We start from the raw sequence: 15541 nt of genomic DNA, 5'->3' as shown, positions 1-15541 counted from the left end.
CCCTCCCTCCATAATGCCTGGCTATTCACTGCAGAGCTGGAGCTCCCAGACAGATCCTAATGCTGCTCCATGCACACCACATGTCTTCACTCTTCTTGGGTCCAGATGCTGCTGAGCCCACTGTGTTCTACATAGTAACATAGTAACATAGTTAGTAAGGCCGAAAAAAGACATTTGTCCATCCAGTTCAGCCTATATTCCATCATAATAAATACCCAGATCTACGTCCTTCTACAGAACCTAATAATTGTATGATACAATATTGTTCTGCTCCAGGAAGACATCCAGGCCTCTCTTGAACCCCTCGACTGAGTTCGCCATCACCACCTCCTCAGGCAAGCAATTCCAGATTCTCACTGCCCTAACAGTAAAGAATCCTCTTCTATGTTGGTGGAAAAACCTTCTCTCCTCCAGACGCAAAGAATGCCCCCTTGTGCCCGTCACCTTCCTTGGTATAAACAGATCCTCAGCGAGATATTTGTATTGTCCCCTTATATACTTATACATGGTTATTAGATCGCCCCTCAGTCGTCTTTTTTCTAGACTAAATAATCCTAATTTCGCTAATCTATCTGGGTATTGTAGTTCTCCCATCCCCTTTATTAATTTTGTTGCCCTCCTTTGTACTCTCTCTAGTTCCATTATATCCTTCCTGAGCACCGGTGCCCAAAACTGGACACAGTACTCCATGTGCGGTCTAACTAGGGATTTGTACAGAGGCAGTATAATGCTCTCATCATGTGTATCCAGACCTCTTTTAATGCACCCCATGATCCTGTTTGCCTTGGCAGCTGCTGCCTGGCACTGGCTGCTCCAGGTAAGTTTATCATTAACTAGGATCCCCAAGTCCTTCTCCCTGTCAGATTTACCCAGTGGTTTCCCGTTCAGTGTGTAATGGTGATATTGATTCCCTCTTCCCATGTGTATAACCTTACATTTATCATTGTTAAACCTCATCTGCCACCTTTCAGCCCAAGTTTCCAACTTATCCAGATCCATCTGTAGCAGAATACTATCTTCTCTTGTATTAACTGCTTTACATAGTTTTGTATCATCTGCAAATATCGATATTTTACTGTGTAAACCTTCTACCAGATCATTAATGAATATGTTGAAGAGAACAGGTCCCAATACTGACCCCTGCGGTACCCCACTGGTCACAGCGACCCAGTTAGAGACTATACCATTTATAACCACCCTCTGCTTTCTATCACTAAGCCAGTTACTAACCCATTTACACACATTTTCCCCCAGACCAAGCATTCTCATTTTGTGTACCAACCTCTTGTGCGGCACGGTATCAAACGCTTTGGAAAAATCGAGATATACCACGTCCAATGACTCACCGTGGTCCAGCCTATAGCTTACTTCTTCATAAAAACTGATTAGATTGGTTTGACAGGAGCGATTTCTCATAAACCCATGCTGATATGGAGTTAAACAGTTATTCTCATTGAGATAATCCAGAATAACATCCCTCAGAAACCCTTAAAATATTTTACCAACAATAGAGGTTAGACTTACTGGCCTATAATTTCCAGGTTCACTTTTAGAGCCCTTTTTGAATATTGGCACCACATTTGCTATGCGCCAGTCCTGCGGAACAGACCCTGTCGCTATAGAGTCACTAAAAATAAGAAATAATGGTTTATCTATTACATTACTTAGTTCCCTTAGTACTCGTGGGTGTATGCCATCCGGACCCGGAGATTTATCTATTTTAATCTTATTTAGCCGGTTTCGCACCTCTTCTTGGGTTAGATTGATGACCCTTAATATAGGGTTTTCATTGTTTCTTGGGATTTCACCTAGCATTTCATTTTCCACCGTGAATACCGTGGAGAAGAAGGTGTTTAATATGTTAGCTTTTTCCTCGTCATCTACAACCATTCTTTCCTCACTATTTTTTAAGGGGCCTACATTTTCAGTTTTTATTCTTTTACTATTGATATAGTTGAAGAACAGTTTGGGATTAGTTTTACTCTCCTTAGCAATGTGCTTCTCTGTTTCCTTTTTGGCAGCTTTAATTAGTTTTTTAGATAAAGTATTTTTCTCCCTATAGTTTTTTAGAGCTTCAATGGTGCCATCCTGCTTTAGTAGTGCAAATGCTTTCTTTTTACTGTTAATTGCCTGTCTTACTTCTTTGTTTAGCCACATTGGGTTTTTCCTATTTCTAGTCCTTTTATTCCCACAAGGTATAAACCGCTTACACTGCCTATTTAGGATGTTCTTAAACATTTCCCATTTATTATCTGTATTCTTATTTCTGAGGATATTGTCCCAGTCTACCAGATTAAGGGCATCTCTAAGCTGTTCAAACTTTGCCTTCCTAAAGTTCAATGTTTTTGTGACTCCCTGACAAGTCCCCCTAGTGAAAGACAGGTGAAACTGCACAATATTGTGGTCGCTATTTCCTAAATGCCCGACCACCTGCAGATTTGTTATTCTGTCAGGTCTATTAGATAGTATTAGGTCTAAAAGTGCTGCTCCTCTGGTTGGATTCTGCACCAATTGTGAAAGATAATTTTTCTTAGTTATTAGCAGAAACCTGTTGCCTTTATGGGTTTCACAGGTTTCTGTTTCCCAGTTAATATCCGGGTAGTTAAAGTCCCCCATAACCAGGATCTCATTATGGGTTGCAGCTTCATCTATCTGCTTTAGAAGTAGACTTTCCATGCTTTCTGTTATATTTGGGGGTTTGTAACAGACCCCAATGAGAATTTTGTTACCATTTTTCCCTCCATGAATTTCAACCCATATGGACTCGACATCCTCATTCCCTTCGCTAATATCCTCCCTTAAAGTGGACTTTAGACAAGACTTTACATAGAGACAAACCCCTCCTCCTCTCCGATTTTTACGATCCTTTCTAAACAGACTGTAACCCTGTAAGTTAACTGCCCAGTCATAGCTTTCATCTAACCATGTCTCGGTTATTCCCACTATGTCAAAGTTACCTGTAGATATTTCTGCTTCTAGTTCTTCCATCTTGTTTGTCAGGCTTCTGGCGTTTGCGAGCATGCAGTTTAGAGGATTTTGTTTTGTTCCAATCTCCTCACTGTGGATTGTTTTAGAAATGTTCTTACCTCCCTTCAGAGTATGTTTTCCTGGGTCGTTTTTGTTCGAGTCTAATGTTTTTCTTCCCGTCCCCTCTTCTTCTAGTTTAACGCCCTCCTGATGAGTGTAGCGAGTCTTCTGGCGAATGTGTGTTTCCCAGGTTTGTTGAGGTGTAGTCCGTCTCTGGCGAGGAGTCCATCATACCAGTAATTCACACCGTGGTCCAGGAATCCAAATCCTTGTTGTCTGCACCATCGTCTTAGCCAGTTGTTTGCATCAAGGATCCTGTTCCATCTCCTGGTGCCATGCCCGTCTACTGGAAGGATAGAAGAAAAAACTACCTGTGCATCCAGTTCCTTTACTTTCTTCCCCAACTCTTCAAAGTCCTTGCAGATTGTCGGTAGGTCCTTCCTTGCCGTGTCATTGGTGCCAACATGTATCAGAAGAAATGGGTGGACGTCCTTGGAGCTGAAGAGCTTTGGTATCCTATCGGTCACATCCTTGATCATCGCACCTGGAAGGCAGCATACTTCTCTTGCAGTTATGTCCGGTCTGCAGATGGCTGCTTCTGTGCCTCTCAGTAGTGAGTCTCCCACCACCACCACTCTTCGTTGCTTCTTGGCTGTACTTTTTGCTGTCACTTGTTGCTGTGTGCCCTTTTCTTTTTTGCTTGCTGGTATTGCTTCATTCTTAGGTGTGCCATCTTCATCCTCTACAAAGATTTGATATCGGTTCTTCAGTTGTGTGGTTGGTGATTTCTCCATGGTCTTCTTGCTTCTTTTGGTCACCTGCTTCCACTCATCTGCTTTTGGAGGTTCTCTGACACTTTTTTCACCTTCTGTGACCAGTAGCGATGCTTCTGTTCTGTCTAGGAAGTCTTCATTCTCTTTGATGAGTTTCAAAGTTGCTATTCTTTCTTCCAGACCCCGCACCTTTTCTTCTAAAAGGGCCACTAGTCTACACTTCTGACAGGTGAAATTGGATTCTTCTTCTGGTCGATCTGTGAACATGTAGCACATGCTGCAGCTCACCATGTAGGTTGTCACATCTGCCATGTTGCTCCTAGATCCTGCTGACTTGCTGTGTGTTTTCCTTCTTGTGTAATCTACTCAGCCAAGCTCTCTTGCAATAATGTCCTACGGCGCGCGGTTTGGTGATGCTTTCGAAGCAGCTGGTCCCGGCTGTACCCAACGATCTTCTAGCTTAGGGAGACTTCGCTTCTCCCAGAAGGCACCTGGAATATGCAAATTAGCCTCCTGAAGCTTGAATCCCTGGTTTGGTGATGCTTTCGAAGCAGCTGGTCCCGGCTGTACCCAACGATCTTCTAGCTTAGGGAGACTTCGCTTCTCCCAGAAGGCACCTGGAATATGCAAATTAGCCTCCTGAAGCTTGAATCCCTGGTTTGGTGATGCTTTCGAAGCAGCTGGTCCCGGCTGTACCCAACGATCTTCTAGCTTAGGGAGACTTCGCTTCTCCCAGAAGGCACCTGGAATATGCAAATTAGCCTCCTGAAGCTTGAATCCCTGGTTTGGTGATGCTTTCGAAGCAGCTGGTCCCGGCTGTACCCAACGATCTTCTAGCTTAGGGAGACTTCGCTTCTCCCAGAAGGCACCTGGAATATGCAAATTAGCCTCCTGAAGCTTGAATCCCTGGTTTGGTGATGCTTTCGAAGCAGCTGGTCCCGGCTGTACCCAACGATCTTCTAGCTTAGGGAGACTTCGCTTCTCCCAGAAGGCACCTGGAATATGCAAATTAGCCTCCTGAAGCTTGAATCCCTGGTTTGGTGATGCTTTCGAAGCAGCTGGTCCCGGCTGTACCCAACGATCTTCTAGCTTAGGGAGACTTCGCTTCTCCCAGAAGGCACCTGGAATATGCAAATTAGCCTCCTGAAGCTTGAATCCCTGGTTTGGTGATGCTTTCGAAGCAGCTGGTCCCGGCTGTACCCAACGATCTTCTAGCTTAGGGAGACTTCGCTTCTCCCAGAAGGCACCTGGAATATGCAAATTAGCCTCCTGAAGCTTGAATCCCTGGTTTGGTGATGCTTTCGAAGCAGCTGGTCCCGGCTGTACCCAACGATCTTCTAGCTTAGGGAGACTTCGCTTCTCCCAGAAGGCACCTGGAATATGCAAATTAGCCTCCTGAAGCTTGAATCCCTGGTTTGGTGATGCTTTCGAAGCAGCTGGTCCCGGCTGTACCCAACGATCTTCTAGCTTAGGGAGACTTCGCTTCTCCCAGAAGGCACCTGGAATATGCAAATTAGCCTCCTGAAGCTTGAATCCCTGGTTTGGTGATGCTTTCGAAGCAGCTGGTCCCGGCTGTACCCAACGATCTTCTAGCTTAGGGAGACTTCGCTTCTCCCAGAAGGCACCTGGAATATGCAAATTAGCCTCCTGAAGCTTGAATCCCTGGTTTGGTGATGCTTTCGAAGCAGCTGGTCCCGGCTGTACCCAACGATCTTCTAGCTTAGGGAGACTTCGCTTCTCCCAGAAGGCACCTGGAATATGCAAATTAGCCTCCTGAAGCTTGAATCCCTGGTTTGGTGATGCTTTCGAAGCAGCTGGTCCCGGCTGTACCCAACGATCTTCTAGCTTAGGGAGACTTCGCTTCTCCCAGAAGGCACCTGGAATATGCAAATTAGCCTCCTGAAGCTTGAATCCCTGGTTTCTGCTCCTTTGATGCAGTAACTGCTGGTGATAGCAGGTCACAGGGCAGTCACACACAAAATGGTGCTGCCCTGTCATGCTGCTCTTCATTCTTACTGTTGGGGCAGTAACTGCTGACATCACCATTTCCCTCCCCTTTTGGGTGGTCTAATATCCCTGGGGCAGAGCTGCTAAATCTTACTGTAGCTGCTTGAGGTCTAAAACGGAAAATGCTCCCCCTAGTGGTAAATATGTATATTTTTAGAAAAATATATAATATTTTTCATATAGAAATGTTTGCAAACAGTGCAAACATTGCATTAATACATTTTAATTACTATTTTAAGCTTAATTTCACAAAAAAACAAAATACAAGAAAACTGGTGGCACCTTCCCTTTAAAGACACATGGTCAGACATTTTTTGAAGGTACAACCAACACAGCCAAAATAAGCACAATAAATGGTCAGATGGGAGGGTGCCACCTGTTGTAGAGGGCTTAAATAGTGTTGTTGCTGATGATTTGAATAATTTGCAGGCCAGAGAACCGTTAAATGTCCTTTTTGTGACGTTGCGTGAAAAATATGCACTACGGATCACACACGCAACATTACATGTGCAAAATAAGCGACCACACCTAGGCAACGGATTCCATACAGAACAATATTTCTGTAACATTACGGGCGTATTACGGCCGTTAAATACGGACCGTATTGTCTTACGCCGAGTGTGACGCCGGCCTAAGGGTGTGTTTCCACGGTCAGGAAATGCTGCATGTTTGACGCTGCGTAGAGCCGCAGCGTCAAACACCCAGTGTTCAGATGTTACAACATAGTGGAGTGGATTTCCTGAAATCCAGTCTTCACTATGCAGTAAAACACGCAGGCAGCAGACCCACGTAAACGGACATGCGGCACGTCTTTCCAGAACGCAGCATGTCTGTTTACAATGCGGCGACGCTCTGTTGCCGCACCGTAAATTTACCATAGACTATCATTAGGTGCAGTAAAACCACATCAAATGATTAGTCACATGCGTAATAACTGCGTAAACGCAGCTTACTATGCATGTCTACTAATTTAACCCCTTTACCCCCCAAGGGTGGTTTGCACGTTATGGACCGGACCAATTTTTACAATTCTGACCACTGTCCCTTTATGAGGTTATAACTCTGGAACACTTCAACGGATCACGGTGATTCTGACATTGTTTTCTCGTGACATATTGTACTTCATGATAGTGGTAAAATTTATTTGATATTACCTGCGTTTATTTGTGAAAAAAACGGAAATTTGGCGAAAATTTAGAAAATTTCGCAATTTTCCAACTTTGAATTTTTATGCAATTAAATCAGAGATATGTCACACAAAATACTTAATAATTAACATTTCCCACATGTCTACTTTACATCAACACAATTTTGGAACCAAATTTTTTTTTTTTTTGCTAGGGAGTTATAAGGGTTAAAAGTTGACCAGCAATTTCTAATTTTTCCAACACCATTTTATTTTAGGGACCACATCTCATTTGAAGTCATTTTGAGGGGTCTATATGATAGAAAATACCCAAGTGTGACACCATTCTAAAAACTGCATCCCTCAAGGTGCTCAAAACCACATTCAAGAAGTTTATTAACCCTTCAGGTGTTTCACAGGAATTTTTGGAATGTTTAAATAAAAATGAACATTTAACCTTTTTTCACAAAAAAATTAACTTCAGCTCCAATTTGTTTTATTTTACCAAGGGTAACAGGAGAAAATGGACCCCAAAAGTTGTTGTACAATTTGTCCTGAGTACGCCGATACCCCATATGTGGAGGTAAACCACTGTTTTGGAGAGCTCGGAAGGGAAGGAGCGCAGGTTGACTTTTCAATGCAAAATTGACAGGAATTGAGATGGGATGCCATGTTGCGTTTGGAGAGCCACTGATGTGCCTAAACATTGAAACCCACCACAAGTGACACCATTTTGGAAAGTAGACCCCCTAAGGAACTTATCTAGATGTGTGGTGAGCACTTTGACCCACCAAGGGCTTCACAGAAGTTTATAATGCAGAGCCGTAAAAATAAAACAAAATTTTTTCCCACAAAAATTATTTTTTAGCCCCCAGTTTTGTATTTTTCCAAGGGTAACAGGAAAAATTGGACCCCAAAAGTTGTTTTCCAATTTGTCCTTAATACGCTGATACCCCATATGTGGGGGGAACCACCGTTTGAGCGCATGGGAGGGCTCGGAAGGGAAGGAGAGCCATTTGGAATGCAGACTTAGATGGAATGGTCTGCAGGCGTCACATTGCGTTTGCAGAGCCCCTGATGTACCTAAACAGTAGAAACCCCCGACAAGTGACCCCATATTGGAAACTAGACCCCCAAGGAACTTATCTAGATGTGTTGTGAGAACTTTGAGCCCCCAAGTGTTTCACTACAGTTTATAACGCAGAGTCTTGAAAATAAAAAATCTTTTTTTTTTCCCACAAAAATTATTTTTTAGCCCCCAGTTTTGTATTTTCCCAAGAATAACAGAAGAAATTGGACCCCAAAAGTTGTTGTCCAATGTGTCCTGAGTGCGCTGATAACCCATATGTTGGGGTAAACCCCTGTTTGGGCGCATGGGAGAGCTCGTAAGTAAAGGAGCACTGTTTTACTTTTTCAATGCAGAATTGGCTGGAATTGAGATCGAACGCCATGTCGCGTTTGGAGAGCCCCTGATGTGCCTAAACAGTGGAAACCCCCAATTATAACTGAAACCCTAATCCAAACACACCCCTAACCCTAATCCCAACGGTAACCCTAACCACACCTCTAAGGCTACGTTCAGACTAGCATTTCCTGACGCTGCGTCGGGAAACGCAGCGGCGACGCACGCGTCATGCGCCCCTATGTTTAACATGGGGACGCATGCGTTTTTGTGTTGCGTTTTGCGACGCGTGCGTCTTTTTTGCCGCAAGCGTCGGCCCAAGAAAACGCAACAAGTTGCATTTTTTTTGCGTCCGATTTTCGGCAAAAACCGACGCACGCGTCGCAAAACGCAGCGTTTTTGCGTGCGTTTTGCCGCGTTTTTCGGTGCGTTGTGCGTCGCCGACGCAGTGGCGCACAACGCTAGTCTGAACGTAGCCTAACCCAGACACACCCCTAACCCTAATCCCAACTCTATTCCCAACCGTAAATGTAATCCAAACCCTAACCCTAACTTTAGCCCCAACCCTAGCCCCAACCCTAGCCCCAACCCTAGCCCTAACCCTAGCCCTTATGGGAAAATGGAAATAAATACATTTTTTTAATTTTTCCCTAACTAAGGGGGTGATGAAGGGGGGTTTGATTTACTTTTATAGTGGGTTTTTTAGCGGATTTTTATGATTGGCAGCCGTCACACACTGAAAGACGCTTTTTATTGCAAAAAATATTTTTTGCGTTGCCACATTTTGAGAGCTATAATTTTTCCATATTTGAGTCCCAGAGTCATGTGAGGTCTTGTTTTTTTGCGGGACGAGTTGACGTTTTTATTGGTAACATTTTCGGGCACGTGACATTTTTTGATCGCTTTTTATTCCGATTTTTGTGAGGAAGAATGACCAAAAACCAGCTATTCATGAATTTCTTTTGGGAGAGGCGTTTATACCGTTCCGCGTTTGGTAAAATTGATTAAGCAGTTTTATTCTTCGGGTCAGTACGATTACAGCGATACCTCATTTATATCATTTTTTTATGTTTTGGCGCTTTTATACGATAAAAACTATTTTATAGAAAAAATAATTATTTTTGCATTGCTTTATTCTGAGGACTATGGCTCGTTTTTTGCGGGACAAGATGACGCTTTCAGCGGTACCAGGGTTATTTATATCTGTCTTTTTGATCACGTGTTATTCCGCTTTTTGTTCGGCAGTATGATAATAAAGCCTGTTTTGGGTTTTTTTTTTTTTTTTTTTTCTTACGGTGTTTACTGAAGGGGTTAACTAGTGGGACAGTTTTATAGGTTGGGTCGTTACAGACGCGGCGATACTAAATGTGTACTTTTTTGTTTTTTTTATTTAGATAAATGTATTTATGGGAATAATATTTTTTTTCTTTATTTAGGATTTTTTTTTTTTTTTTTTTTACACATGTGGAATTTTTTTTTTTACTTTGTCCCAGGGGGGGACATCACAGATCGTTGATCTGACAGTTTGCACAGCACTCTGTCAGAACACCGATCTGTCTGAGAGCTATGCAGGCTTACCAAGCGCCTGCCCTGAGCAGGCACTTGGTAAGCCACCTCCCTCCCTGCAGGACCCGGATGCCACGGCCATCTTGGATCCGGGCCTGCTACAGGGAGGGAGGTAAGGAGACCCTCGCAGCACTTTGACAAAGACCTTTCCGGTCGAAACGCGTAGCCAAACTCACGCAGGTCATGGTGTTGTCTTCATGGAGCTCATGATTTTTCATGTTTTTATATTTTCCCAATAAAGTTTGTTTATTTTACCTTTTGGAGCTGGAACATCGTGGTTTTTTTTTTTTTTTCCATTGGTTCGCATCATGTCAGGACTTGGTTCCGTGCTCTGCTGGATTGTTGTGAATTCTGTGGCATAGCTCCCTCCTGTGGTCACAAGTGGTACTTCGGCTGGTTCTCTCTGTGAGCTTCCGTTGGTGGAGGAAAGTGGTACTGCGGCTTCTGAGTTTCCTTCCTCAGGTGATGTGGTGAAGTCGTTAGGTGCTGCTCTATTTAACTCCACCTAGTGCTTTGATCCTGGCCTCCAGTCAATGTTCTAGTATTGGACCTGTTTCCCCCTGGATCGTTCCTGTGGCCTGCTGCTCTGCATAGCTAAGTTCCTCTTTGCTATTTTGTTGCTGTTTTTTTCTGTCCAGCTTGTCAATTTGTTTTTTACTGCTTGCTGGAAGCTCTGGGACACAGAGGGTGTACCTCCGTGCCGTTAGTTCGGTACGGAGGGTCTTTTTGCCCCCTTTGCGTGGTTTTTGTAGGGTTTTGTGTTGACCGCAAAGTTACCTTTCCTATCCTCGCTCTGTTCAGAAAGTTGGGCCTCACTTTGCTAAATCTATTTCATCTCTACGTTTGTCTTTTCATCTGAACTCACAGTCATTATATGTGGGGGCTGCCTTTTCCTTTGGGGTATTTCTCTGAGGCAAGGTAGGCTTATTTTCTATCTTCAGGCTAGCTAGTTTCTCAGGCCGTGCCGAGTTGCATAGGGAGCGTTAGGCGCAATCCACGGCTGCCTTTAGTGTGGTTTGGAGAGGATTAGGGATTGCGGTCAACAGAGTTCCCACGTCTCAGAGCTCGTTCTTGTTTTTTGGGTTATTGCCAGGTCACTGTATGTGCGCTGACCTCTATGTTCATTGTGGTACTGAATTACCTTTGATAACACTGGATATGGTGAGCTGGCTTTTTTTCTTTTTTCTTTGCATATGTGGGAATTTAGGCCCACCTCACATGGACGGAATAGTACATCCAATGACAGAAAGGGATTCAGTAAGGTCTTACCTGTCCCACCGCCAGAAGTCCCGCGTCCACTGCAGTTCTCGCGATAACTTAGCTTACCGCGAGAACTACCGTGCAAGTGACCGGGGGTTATCTCCGGTCACTAGTCTGATTCTCACGATCAGCTGATTGTGAGAATGATGCAGTGTAGGCGATCACTGAAGAGTTATCTCCGGTGATCATCTACAAGCTCTGCTATGTCTGGATGTCAGGCATCCAGATGTAGCAGAGCTGAACTCGTCATGGGACACTCGTTATTAAGGACTACGACTAATCAGGGAGTATACTGTTTGTTTATTTATTTTTTTTCAGATGATGGATGGCTTCGCTTGGATTACCAGTATAATAAAGATGACAAAACTGTGGTGGTTTATTTCATTAAAATACTTTGTTCTGCATGTGTGTGTTTAATTAATCCTTTCACAACTATAGGATTAGTAATGGATAGGTGTCTTATTGACGCCTCTCCATTACTAAGCCAGCTTAATGTCACCTTACAAAAGGTGACATTAAGCCCTTATTACCCCATATGCCACCCCTACAGGGCAAGTGGGAAGAGAGAGGCTAAGTACTGGAATTGGTGTATCTTACAGATGCGCCATTTCTGGGGAGGCTGGGGACTGGTATATATCCATGCTCCCTTCCTAGGCTATGAATATCAACCCGCAGCTGTCTGCGAAGCCTTTCTGGCTATAAATTATTGTTCGATCCCACGTCATTTTTTTTTGGGGGGGGGGGGGGGTAGGGGGGGTCCCCCTATTTTAATAACCAGTAAAGACTAAATATACAGCTGCGGGCTGATATTCATAGCCTGGGAAGATGCATGGGTATTAACCCCTTCCCAGACTACAAACATCAGTCCCCCAGTGGCTGGCTCTCCCTCTCTTGCAGAAAATTGTGCGGGAGCCCACGCCATTTTTGTTAAGTTAAACCGATATTGCATTTAAGGCTGGGGTCACACTTGCGAGAAACTTGCAAAAGTCTCACACCTCAATACCCTGCACTGCTGCTAGCACTCGGACTGGAGCGTTCAGCTATATAGAAATACATGCAGCCGCACGCTCCCGTCCTGAGTGCCGGCGGCAGTGCCGGATATTAAGATGCAAGACTCGTCCGAGTTTCTCGCATGTGTTATCCTAGCCTAACTTTTTACATACCATTTTATTACGTTTATTACTAAACATCGGCCTTGGTATTATCTATAGATATATTTATCTACCTATCTATGATCTATCTATAGATATATCTTATCTATCAATCTTTTTTAATCAATCAATCTATCTATTATCTATCAATATATCTATCTATCTATGGAAACATACCCTAACGGAAACAACAAAGACCTGATAAATGTATTTAATTGGTTCTGTCCATCGCCATTTTTGTCTATTTTTAACTGATCCATTTCTTTAAGGCTATGGTCACACTATGGCTATGTGAACACGATGCGGATTTTTCTGCGGATCCGCAGCAATTTTTTCCGCGCAGAAACGCTGCAGATCCGCACTGTGATGTACAGTACAATGTAAATCAATGGGATAAACAATAGCTGTGCAGATGGTGCGGAAAAATCAGTGCGAAATTGCTGCGGATTTCAAAGAAGTGCGTGTCACTTCTTTTGTGTGGATCTGCACCATTTCTGCACCCCTCCATGATAAAAATCGCACAAAATCCACGGCAAATCCGCAGCTGCGGATTCTGCCAGGAGATGCGGATTTTGTGCAGAAAATTCTGCACCTCTTTTCCTACGTGTTCACATAGCCTTACAGTAGTTTACATCAGTATTTGGCAGCCAAAACCAAGAGTGGGTGAAAAATACCAAAGTGGTGACGTGTTTCTATAAGGCTAAGTTTACAGTGGGCATTTGTGCTGTGTTTTTTCTGCAGCAAAACCCAAGTGCTTGGCAGGAAAGAAGCTGTGGCAAAAACGGAAGGTTTTGCTACATTTTTGGTGTGTTTTTTTCCATTCAATTGCTAAAAGAAGTGACATGCTCTACATCCATAAAAACAAGCAAAGCACAAAATACTGATAAAAAATAAACCAATGTGTGTGCATGAGATTTGTGAAATCTCATAGGCTTTGCTGGTACTGTAAAACGCAGCTGAAAATTTGCATAAAAAATGCATTAAAAACACTGCAAAAACGCCCAGTGTGAACGTAGCCTTATACTTTCCCTTTGATTGTTCCTCCTGATTTTGGCCACAAATACTGAGGTAAAATACTGACCAAATACTGTTTTCGTGATCGTAGCCTGAGGGTATGTGCACACGTTGCGGATTCTCTGTGGATCCGCAGCTTTTTTGCAGTGCAGAAACGCTGCAGATCCGCAATTGATTTACAGTACAATGTAAATCAATGAGAAAAAAAAATGCTGTGCACACTTTGCGGAAAATCTGCTGCGGAAACGCTGCGCTTTAAAAGAAATAGCATGTCACTACTTTTTTGTGAATCTGCAGCGTTTTTGTACCCATTGCATTATAGAAAACCACAGGGGTAAAAAACCGCAGCAAAAACGCACAAAAACCGCTGCGGAACTGCACAATAAACGCAACAAATCCGCAGGTGCGTTTTCTGCCAGGAGAGGCCGAATCCGCACCAGAAATTCCTAAGCCTAATCCGCAACGTGTGCACATAGCTTTAGTATAAAACCAGTGTTTCCCAGACTCCGGTCCTCACAGGTCATGTTCTCTGGATTTCCTTAGTATTGCACAGGTGGTGGAAGTTTCATCAAGCCCTCAGGAATTCTCTCATCTGTGCAACACTATGGAAATCCTGAAAACATGACCTGTGGGGTCCGTGAGGACTGGAGTTTGGGAAACACTGGTTTAAACCTTTAGCAACCACCGATACTCATTAAGCTAAGTGTACTTATTTCCTCATTGCCGTTATAAAATGGCAATCAGGAATAAGGCTGTAGTGATCTCCCCCCCTTCTCCCCCCCCCCCCCCCAGAGTTAGAAAATCTCGGGGGCCTTGGCTATCAGGAGTGGCCGAGATCCCGGAGAGCATGATCAGGGCAGGATTTTCCACTCTCTGATCATGTGATTGCCATTATCGCCTGCCGAGATCTGCCAGCCGATACCCGGCAACAATAGGAACCTTTTTCCCATTGTTTCCTTTTGATCACGGTTATAGAGCACCTGATGCAAACTGGAGAGATAGCATTTTTTTTACTATTATCTTTTTCCTATAAATAACATTATAAATATATTAATTGTTCATTCTGCATATAAAAATGCCAGGTATCTTTTTTAAAGGATAGGTAGGATTTCAGGCAGCAAGTGCAATGAAGAAGATGGGGGGGCCCCCTGTCAGCATGACAGAACAGCAGTGGGGGAAGGTAAAGTGATATGAACAACTAGAAGGTAGAGAGGGCAGGGAGAGCACAGCTGTGTGGGGCAAAGAAAGCAGCTTTTGTTGGGATGGAGGACAGGAGAGAGTCAGGACAGAGACATAAACAAGAAGCTCCAGTACTCACTTCAGGCCACTGTGTTCCTCTGGAGCCTCCCCTCCCCCTCCTGACAGTGCTGGAGCAGTGCAGGTGCCAGAGGACACCACTTCCAGAAGCAATTTCTTCACTGCTAGCAGTAGCTTCAGCAGTGACTGCACAGCTCTCCTGGCCACATGCTGCAACAGCCTGACCCGTCTGTGCTGGTGGGCGGGGCTTACTGCTGTCAGGCTCCAGGAGCAGCATCAGTGCAGGTCAATGAAATGTCTGTGCTGAGCCTCCCTCGTCCCATCCTACTAGCCACCAGAGACTCCGGGGAGGGAAGAGATCCAGCCCGCACCCTGCTCTCATACTGCACTCTGAGCCAATGATCCCCACCATTATACCAGGCAATGCAGGAGCTCAGCTTTTCTCTCTTCTGATGGGCGGGGAGAGGCGGAGCTTAAATCGGGCATGCAGCGATGCTCAGAAGAGAGAGACTGTCTAAGTCAGGGGCCCACCGGGGGATCCTCTGGTACCCCGGTGGGCCAGTTCGAGCCTGCTAGAAGCTGCCACAACCCTATTGGCTCTGCTACATAGAGGCGATGATCAGATTGCCTCTGTGTAGTAGAATTACTCACTTGCTTTGAGCACTGACCACTGGTTTTTGGCCCGATGGCCGGAAGCACGAGTTAAATGCCTCTGTCAGAGTTTGACAGCTACATTTAACAAATTAATAGCTGCGGGTGGATCGCGATTCCACCCGCGGATATTCTGGACACATGTCAGCTGTTCAAAACAGCTGACATGTCCCGGGAAAAATGTGGGCTCAGTGCCGGAGCCCACATCAAAGGGAGGGAGTCCGACATTGGCATACTATTACTCCCGATGTCGGAAAGGGATTAAAGGGCATGAAAATTCAAAGTTGGAAAATTGCGAAATTTTTGA

The 15541-nt window shown here is 44.3% G+C and overlaps 1 protein-coding gene across 5 annotated transcripts in view; it reads left to right on the top strand.

Moving 5' to 3' along the window:
- Positions 1 to 15541, top strand: part of FBXL18 (F-box and leucine rich repeat protein 18) — a 218573-nt gene that overhangs the window by 127020 nt on the left and 76012 nt on the right. The window lies entirely within an intron of this gene.

This window comes from Ranitomeya imitator, chromosome 7 (assembly GCF_032444005.1).
Source record: "Ranitomeya imitator isolate aRanImi1 chromosome 7, aRanImi1.pri, whole genome shotgun sequence".
Lineage (NCBI taxonomy): Eukaryota > Metazoa > Chordata > Amphibia > Anura > Dendrobatidae > Ranitomeya > Ranitomeya imitator.
Note: the sequence above shows the minus strand (reverse complement) of the source record. Positions and strands in the feature narration are given on the sequence as shown.